The sequence below is a fragment of the Triticum urartu genome, chromosome 2A, assembly GCF_056163025.1.
Source record: "Triticum urartu cultivar PI428250 chromosome 2A, HENAU_Tu73, whole genome shotgun sequence".
In the NCBI taxonomy this organism is placed as follows: domain Eukaryota; kingdom Viridiplantae; phylum Streptophyta; class Magnoliopsida; order Poales; family Poaceae; genus Triticum; species Triticum urartu.
This window is the reverse complement of record NC_141874.1, coordinates 577026148-577034988: the sequence shown is the minus strand read 5'-3', so window position 1 is coordinate 577034988 and position 8841 is coordinate 577026148. Positions and strand designations below refer to the sequence as shown.

General features: G+C 45.6%; 1 long non-coding RNA gene across 1 annotated transcript; it reads left to right on the top strand.

The window, feature by feature from the left end:
* The first annotated feature begins 2668 nt into the window (after positions 1-2668).
* On the top strand, positions 2669-6275 carry LOC147986001 (uncharacterized). The gene is made up of 2 exons (XR_015616971.1): positions 2669-3309; positions 5989-6275. It is a non-coding gene; the product is annotated as an uncharacterized LOC147986001 (long non-coding RNA).
* Positions 6276-8841: the final 2566 nt, after the last annotated feature.

The window sequence follows — 8841 nt, the reverse complement described above, 5'->3', positions numbered from 1 at the left end:
ACGTACTTCTTCCGCCTATATATATCTCCATATACCCTAAAAAAATCCGATAGCACAATAGATCGAGAGTTCCGCCGCCGGAAGCCTCCTTAGCCACCGAAAGCCAATCTAGACCCGTTCCGGTACCCTGCCGGAGGGGGCAATCCTTCTCCGGTGGCCATCTTCATCATGCCGGTGCTCTCCATGACGAGGAGGGAGTAGTTCTCCCTCGGGGCTGAGGGTATGTACTAGTAGCTATGTGTTTGATCTCTCTCTCTCTCATGTTCTTGAGGTGATACGATCTAGATGTATCGCGAGCTTTGCTATTATAGTTGGATCTTATGTTTCTTCTCCCCCTCTACTCTCTTGTAATGAATTGAGTTTCCCCTTTGAAGTTATCTTATCGGATTGAGTCTTTAAAGATTTGAGAACACTTGATGTATGTCTTGCCATGCGTATCTGTGGTGACAATGGGATATCACGTGATTCACTTGATGTATATTTTGGTGATCAACTTGCGGGTTCCGCCCATGAACCTATGCATAGGGGTTGGCTCACGTTTTCGTCGTGATTCTCCGGTAGAAACTTTGGGGCACTCTTTGAGGTCCTATGTGTTGGTTGAATACATGAATCTGAGATTGTGTGATGCATATCGTATAATCATACCCACGGACACTTGAGGTGACATTGGAGTATCTAGGTGACATTAGGGTTTTGGTTGATTTGTGTCTTAAGGTGTTATTCTAGTATGAACTCTAGGGCTGTTTGTGACACTTATCGTAATAGCCCAACGGATTGATTGGAAAGAATAACTTTGAGGTGGTTTCGTACCCTACCATAATCTCTTCGTTTGTTCTCCGCTATTAGTGACTTTGGAGTGACTCTTTGTTGCATGTTGAGGGATTGTTATATGATCAAACTATGTTATTATTGTTGAGAGAACTTGCACTAGTGAAAGTATGAACCCTAGGCCTTGTTTCAACGCATTGCAATACCGTTTGTGCTCACTTTTATCATTAGTTACCTTGCTGTTTTTATATTTTCGGATTACAAAAACCTTTATCTACTATCCATATACCACTTGTATCACCATCTCTTCACCGAACTAGTGCACCTATACAATTTACCATTGTATTGGGTGTGTTGGGGACACAAGAGACTCTTTGTTATTTGGTTGTAGGGTTGCTTGAGAGAGACCATCTTCATCCTACGCCTCCTACAGATTTATAAACCTTAGGTCATCCACTTGAGGGAAATTTTCTACTGTCCTACAAACCTCTGCACTTGGAGGCCCAACAACATCTACAAGAAGAAGGTTGTGTAGTAGACATCAAAATGCCATAATAGGTAGGTATGGTGGCTGTTCTGAGGAATATATAAGGAGGTTTATGTGCGACAGAGCGTATCATATCACGGGGTTTGGATGCACCAGCAAAGTTTGCACCAACTCTCAAGGTGAGAAAGGGCAATGCACGGTACCGAAGAGGCTAGCAATGATGGAAGGGTGAGAGTGCGTATAATCCATGGACTCAACATTAGTCATAAGGAACTCACATACTTATTGCAAAAATCTACAAGTCATCAAAAACCAAGCATTACGCGCATTCTCCTAGGGGGATAGATTGGTAGGAAAAGACCATCGCTCGTCCCTGACCACCACTCATAAGGAAGACAATAAAATAACACCTCATGTTTCGAATTTGTTACACAATGGCCACCATACGTGCATGCTACGGGACTTGCAAACTTCAACACAAGTATTTCTCAAATTCACAACTACTCAACTAGCACACTCTAATATTACCACCTTTATATCTCAAAACAATTATCAAGTATCAAACTTCTCCTAGTACTCAATGCACTTTTTATGAAAATTTTTATTATACCGATCTTGGATGCCTATCATATTAGGACTAAACTCATAACCAAAGAAAATTACCATGCTGTTCTAAAGGACTCAAAATAATATAAGTGAAGCATGAGAGATCAATAATTTCTATAAAATAAAACCACCACCGTGCTCTAAAAGATATAAGCGAAGCACTAGAGCAAAATTATCTAGCTCAAAAGATATAAGTGAAGCACATAGAGTATTCTAATAAATTCTGATTCATGTGTGTCTCTCCCAAAAGGTGTGTACATGTAACACCCCGAGAATCATGCTACAGTAATCTCCCCCTGATGGTTGCCATGTCGCCATGTTTACCTTGCCAAATTTCCACTTGATTAAAATTCAAGTCAAATTCAAATTTGTACTACAAGTCAAATATTTTACATCTTCAAAAATGCAAACAAAATAGTTCATAGTTTTGCACATAATTCCTAAGTGATTATGTTGGGGAAAACAACATCACCTAAACTCCCAAAATGCCCCTAGGATTTAAAACAGTGCCCAAAATAGCCCCGTTAATCTAATTTTCATTTATATAAAATTTGAACAAGATCATCTTGCCTCCAAACTTTTGTAGCAGTAGTACATAATGCCTAGTATTTGTTTCAACAAGTTGATTATTTTAAAAAAATTCGTTTGGTGGTCAAGTATTTTGCAACAGAAGTGAAAAAGGCAAAACAGTAAAGATAAAAGAAAATATAACGCCCCCCCCCCCTTTTTTGCACCTGGCCCAACTTGCACTGTATCAGGCCTGACCCACCGCCCCGGCCTATCCCTCACCTCTCGACATGAGGCAGAGGCCATGGCGCTGTCCGGCCACGCGCGACCGTCCATGCGTGGATCTCGCCCGTGTCGACCATCCGTCGGTGCCCCGAGACGGATAAGAGCATCCTCGACCCCCTGCTAACCCTAGTGCCCCTTTTTCCTCTCTCCCTCGCTCATTTCCCTCACGCCACCATGCTCTCTCTCTCCCGAGCTCAGCGTCGTCGCGCCGACACCGTTCACCATGGCCACCGAGATCCTCTCGCAGCGCTATCAAGTCCAGAAGGTCCGCCATGCTCCACCTCATCTCTCTACGGAAGAACGTGAGCCGGGAAGCGCTGGTTCGTCGCCAGCGTCATCGTCTTCAATCTTCGGAGCCGACCACTGCCGCCTTCGATTCGCCGCAAACAAGGCATCCCCGTGCTTGCCGTCCACTCCAGGAGTCGTGCCTCCTCCGTCTACATCGAGTACGCCAATGGATCGGCCGGGATCGCCACTTCATCGACGCCACGATCCTCTTCTTCAACCTCGGTCGCCGGCGCCATCGCCCAACTACTCTGCTCCGACCACTCCGGCCTTCCCCAAGCACGCCTACGGCTCCGCTGTGAGCTCCTCTCCGTCGACTCTGACCGTCTCTGCGCTTCTAAGCCCTCAACGGGCCTCCATGTGCCTCCACGGTGAGCACCGCGTCCCAAATTCCCCTTCTCCTCTTCGATTTGGACGCCGTAGGCCGCCATAACCGTCATGCCTGAACCCCCCTGTGTAGTGTGTACGCGTACGTGCGGTTGCTGTACGCGCGCGCCCGCGTGTAGCTTCGCCGCGGCCTGCTGGTGCCGCGATGACCGCCGCGGCCCGTTGCTCCTCCCACACTGCTGCCGACGCCCGCGTGCACTGCCGCCCTGGTCGTGACCGCTCGCCGCTGTCTACCGCGCCTCACTGCTCGCGTGGCGCCGCTCGCCGCGCCGGGCCGAACCCCGCGTGCGCCTGCCCACGCTCTTGTCGCGCCCCATCTCTGCTTGCGCCCGTGCGTGGCCTCGCCATCGCCTGCTGCTGCTCGCAGCGCTGCTGCCTGTTGATGCACCCGCTGCTGCATCCTACAGTTCCTACTACTACCGCTGCTTTCTATACTCTGTACTTCTAGCTATTGTAGCTACTAGCTAGCTTTTCTAATTTCACACCGTGTAACCCCCTGGACAGCCCCTAAACTCTGGCTAAACGACTACTAACAGGACTAAAACAATTATGGGGAGGTAGTACACTTGACATGGTCCAAATGTTTGCATTGGACCAAATCCATTTGATGCATGGATTAAATCCAATGAAAATCACAAAGTTCTATGTTCTTTTAATAGAAAAGCCGAAAACAGCTTTAATTTCATAGCTACTTCAGAGCTGTTGATGATCAAGCAAATGCACACTAACAGAGATGAAAGTGCTACTATCTTGTAGATCACAGAAAAATTCTCAAAATTGATATAAGGAACAAAATCATAGGAGGTGCAGATCTATAGTTGTAGCCTTTTAAAAACAGCTAAAAGATGTTTAAAACTGGCGAATTTTCAGACTTAGCAGAATTTGAGGGATTTTTAGGATTTTGCTTAAAGCTTTGAAAATTAATAGAAAATAATCCGTAACTCGGATGAAAAAGTTTTATACATGAAAGTTGCTCAGAACGATGAGACGAATCCGGATACGCAACCCGTTCGTCCGCCATGCATCCCTAGCATACCGAACACGCAACTTTCCCCCTCCGGTTCATTTGTCCGAAAACGCGAAACACCTGGAATACTTTCCCGGATGTTTTCCCCCTTCACCGGTACCACCTCGTACCGCGTTAGGGCACACCTAGCATCGTGCTTTGTCATGTCATGCATCGTCATGCATTTGTTTGCATTATATTTATTGTCTCTTCCCCCTCTTCTCTCGCTATACATCGAGACCGACGCCGCTGCTACCCAGTACGACTACGGTGTTGACGACCCCTCTCTCTTGCCAGAGCAACCAGGCAAGCCCCTCCCCTTGATCACCAGATATCGCCTACTCTCTTTCTATTGCTTGCATTAGAGTAGTGTAGCATGTTACTGCTTTCCGTTAATCCTATTCCGATGCATAGCCTGTCATTGTTGCTCCAGCTGTTGATACCTTACCTGCAATCCTAAATGTTTAGTATAGGATGCTACTTTACCATCAGTGGCCCTACATTCTTGTCTGTCTGCCATGCTATACTATCGGGCCGTGATCACTTGGGAGGTGGTCACGGGTATATACTTATACATAATATATGATACTTGTGGTGATTAAAGTCGGGTCGGCTCGTAGGAGTACCCGCAAGTGATTCCGATGTTGGGGGCTGAAGGGGCAGGTGGCTCCATCCCGGTAGAGGTGGGCCTGAGTTCCTGAAGGCCCCCGACTGTTACTTTGTGGCGGAGCGACAGGGCAGGTTGAGACCACCTAGGAGAGAGGTGGGCCTGCACCTGGTCGGCGTCCGTGGTTATTTTAGAATAACACGCTTAACGAGATCTTGGTATTTGATCTGAGTCTGGCTACTGGCCTGTACGCACTAACCATCTACGCGGGGACAGTTATGGGCACTCGACGTCGTGGTATCAGCCGAAGCCTTCGTGACGTCAGCGAATGAGCGGCGCGTGCCGGGTTGGACCACGTAACGCAACTTCCTTTGTAATGGAGGTTGCTAGGTCTGCTCACCGGCCGCGTACGCGACGTGCATGTGTGCAATGGGCGATGGGCCTAGACCCCTGCGCCATAGGATTTAGACCGGCGTGCTGACCTCTCTATTGTGCCTAGGTAGGGCTGCGACGTGTTGATCTTCTGAGGCCGGGCATGACCCAGGAAAGTGTGTCCGGCCAAATGGGATCGAGCGTGTTGGGTTATGTGATGCAGCCCTGCAGGGAAGTTAATCTATTCGAATAGCCGTGATCTTCGGTAACAGGACGACTTGGAGTTGTACCTTGACCTTATGACAACTAGAACCGGATACTTAATAAAACACACCCTTCCAAGTGCCAGATACAACCGGTGGTCGCTCTCTCACAGGGCGACATGGAGAGGATCGCCGGTTAGGATTATGCTATGCGATGCTACTTGGTGAACTTACCTTCTACTCTCTTCTTCTGCTGCAAGATGGAGGTTACCAGAAGCGTAGTCTTCGACAGGACTAGCTATCCCCCTCTTATTCCGGCATTCTACAGTTCAGTCCACATATGATACCCTTATTCCATTTGATACCAATGCATACATATGTAGTGTAGCTCCTTGCTTGCGAGTACTTTGGATGAGTACTCACGGTTGCTTTGCTCCCTCTTTTCCCCCTTTCTAAACTCGATTGCTGCGACCAGACGTTGGAGCCCAGGAGCCTGACGCCACCGTCGACGACGACTACTACTACACTGGAGGTGCCTACTACTACGTGCAGCCCGCTGACGACGACCAGGAGTAGTTTAGGTGGATCCTAGGCAGGAGGCCTGTGCCTCTTTCGATCTGTATCTCAGTTTGTGCTATCGTTCTTAAGGCAAACTTGTTTAACTTATGTCTGTACTCAGATATTGTTGCTTCTGCTGACTCGTCTAATATCGAGCTCTTGTATTCGAGCCCTCGAGGCCCCTGGCTTGTAATATGATGCTTGTATGACTTATTTTATTTGTAGAGTTGTGTTGTGATATCTTCCCATGAGTCCCTGATCTTGATCGTACACGTTTGCGTGTATGATTAGTGTACGATTAAATCGGAGGCGTCACAAGTTGGTATGAGAGCCGACTGCCTGTAGGAATCCCCCTTCCACACTCCTTGGCCGAAGTTGAGTCTAGACATTACAAAAAACTTTTACTAACTGTGTGCCTTACGGGCCCACGTCGCCATCTGGGTGGTATTAGGATCTTTTACTCCTCGATCCTTACCCTGGGACTCTGATCTCTCTTCTATTCGGGTTAAATGATTTTGCTAAAATCTAACTCTAGGTTCTCGTTACCACTTCCTGCCGGAGAACCCTTTCATTACAGATGGTCGTCTGCTTCAACAGAAGATCCTGACAATACTCTCCGATATTTTCTCGAGACCTTGTGCCTATTGCTTTTGCAATTCCCTACCACCGAAAAATCCCTATGGATAAATACTTACACCTGTCGTTCTTACTTTTATTCCCAGTTGGTCTTGTTATTACAAGATACCCCGTAATACTCGTCGTTGTTTCGATAATCCTTTGGGCTTACTGCCTTGTTGTTCTTTGTCACCTGAATACCCCTACGGATAATTCTCGCACTTATCGAGTATCCGCTCATCCCCCAGTTGTTCATGTGTTTCGCAATGGTCATTGAAATACTATTCGATCCTCCAAAAATTATTAGTAGCTTATTGCTCTGCAATACTTGTCTGCTTGCATGATGGATGCTTTCCATATGTCTGGAAATATTCGTTAGTATCCTTAGGCACCGTCATTTTGATCCCTTTGATTCAACATGAGTGCGAATGCACACAATCATCAGTTGATCCTTTTAAATTATCTTTTCGGCTCAGACGTCATTTTAAACATGAGCTGGTTCTCAACAGATCCAATTGCCATCGATTGTACCCCTAAAGCTATTCAACTTATCCATCCCTAATCAGAACATCGCTTCTGATCCCTTGATTTGAAAATCATAATTCCTTTGCATTTGAGCTTTGGATTTGGCAGTTGTTTCCATAATCCAATGCCTTTGCATTGTTACTTCCTCTGGTTGTGTGTCGATGCTCACGTCAGCTCTGTTATGGACCGGCAGATCCTTTAATGGATTTTATCCGGCAGCGTCCTTCATATTCTATAACCTTGTGAGCCTTTCCTCGGATACATAATGCCTTTGGTAAATTGTATCATGTACTTTCTCAACCTTTCTCTACTTTCGAGCTTGTGATATTTACCCTTGAAACTTGTGGTATATGTTTCTAAGAATCCCCTATGGGCTGAACATATGCCTTCTCTAAACTGTGTGAACTCGAAAGTTTTCACGAGTCATACACTTCTGGTATTTTGCCAGATGAAATTTCAACACTACAACTTCTTCAAAAGTGACAAGTGAATGAAAGGTTATGCATTGGAGAAGTGGGAGTCGACCTTGAACTTTGTGTTCATGCCCATGGACACGATGTAGATCTTATCGTTAAAGCTTCTCTTAAATTAATGTATTCCTTTGGTATAAGTTCATCTTAAATCTGGGATCTGGCCTTTTGCAATCATGGTTCCGACCATGTTCTCCTTTAAATACCATTTTGCGTGCAAGTTTAAGCGCTTGTCTTCTATAGAGCAATACCCCAGTCCAACCTCTACTTTGATCTGTCATCGAGTATTACCCCCTCTGGTATCTCGAGATTATCACGGAACTGCATAACTTCTTATGAGTTCTTCTTCAAGTATTATTTGACTTTCGCTGCATCATCATTTGACTTGATGTCATCGCCAACCGATTACATCTTCATGAAATCTCTCGACAAATGTGTCATGGTCATCATCAACATCCTGAGCTCTTCCAAGTTATATATCGAATTCTTGATGAGAAATACCATCCTCGCCCCTCAATGGTTTGTGTTATCATCGACCACTTTATTGCCTTCCGTTCAACACAAACTTATTCGTGTTTTGTGTTATACCTTGAGACCCTTGCTATCCAGCATTTGTTCTTCTTTACCTTGGAATATTAGCACCTTTTATGTCAAGAATGTCGTGGTAATTTTACCACCTCTTAAGAATTCTTGATATAGTAATATCTCTCGCCTTTTGCGTTCATTTCTTGGTCTCCGTGTTGTTTCTAACCGGAATACCGGCAAATGGTCTGTGATGTGTAAATTCTAAACTTCTAGCAACCCTATTGCTTTGAAGTTATTGGTCTACAGTTTCATTCTAAGTCTATTGCTTATTGAATCATCATTCGAACATTGATCGTGCTACCTAGTCCAGATTCCTGGGTGCAGCCTTCCATCATTGTTCAGTTGTGTATGTTTCCCTTGAGCATACATCATTATATCATTTGATCCGACAAACGATATTTCCTTGTTCACATAATTGTGGAAATCAATCCTTTGGAAATCTCGATAATTTGTTGCTGAGCCTATCAGCCACCTCCTCATCCTCTCCTTGTTTTACTGAAGAACTCTTGTTTCAGAGCTCACTTCCATAGACCATTTCTGAGAATCTCACAATGTCATCTCGTCAAATCGTGTTG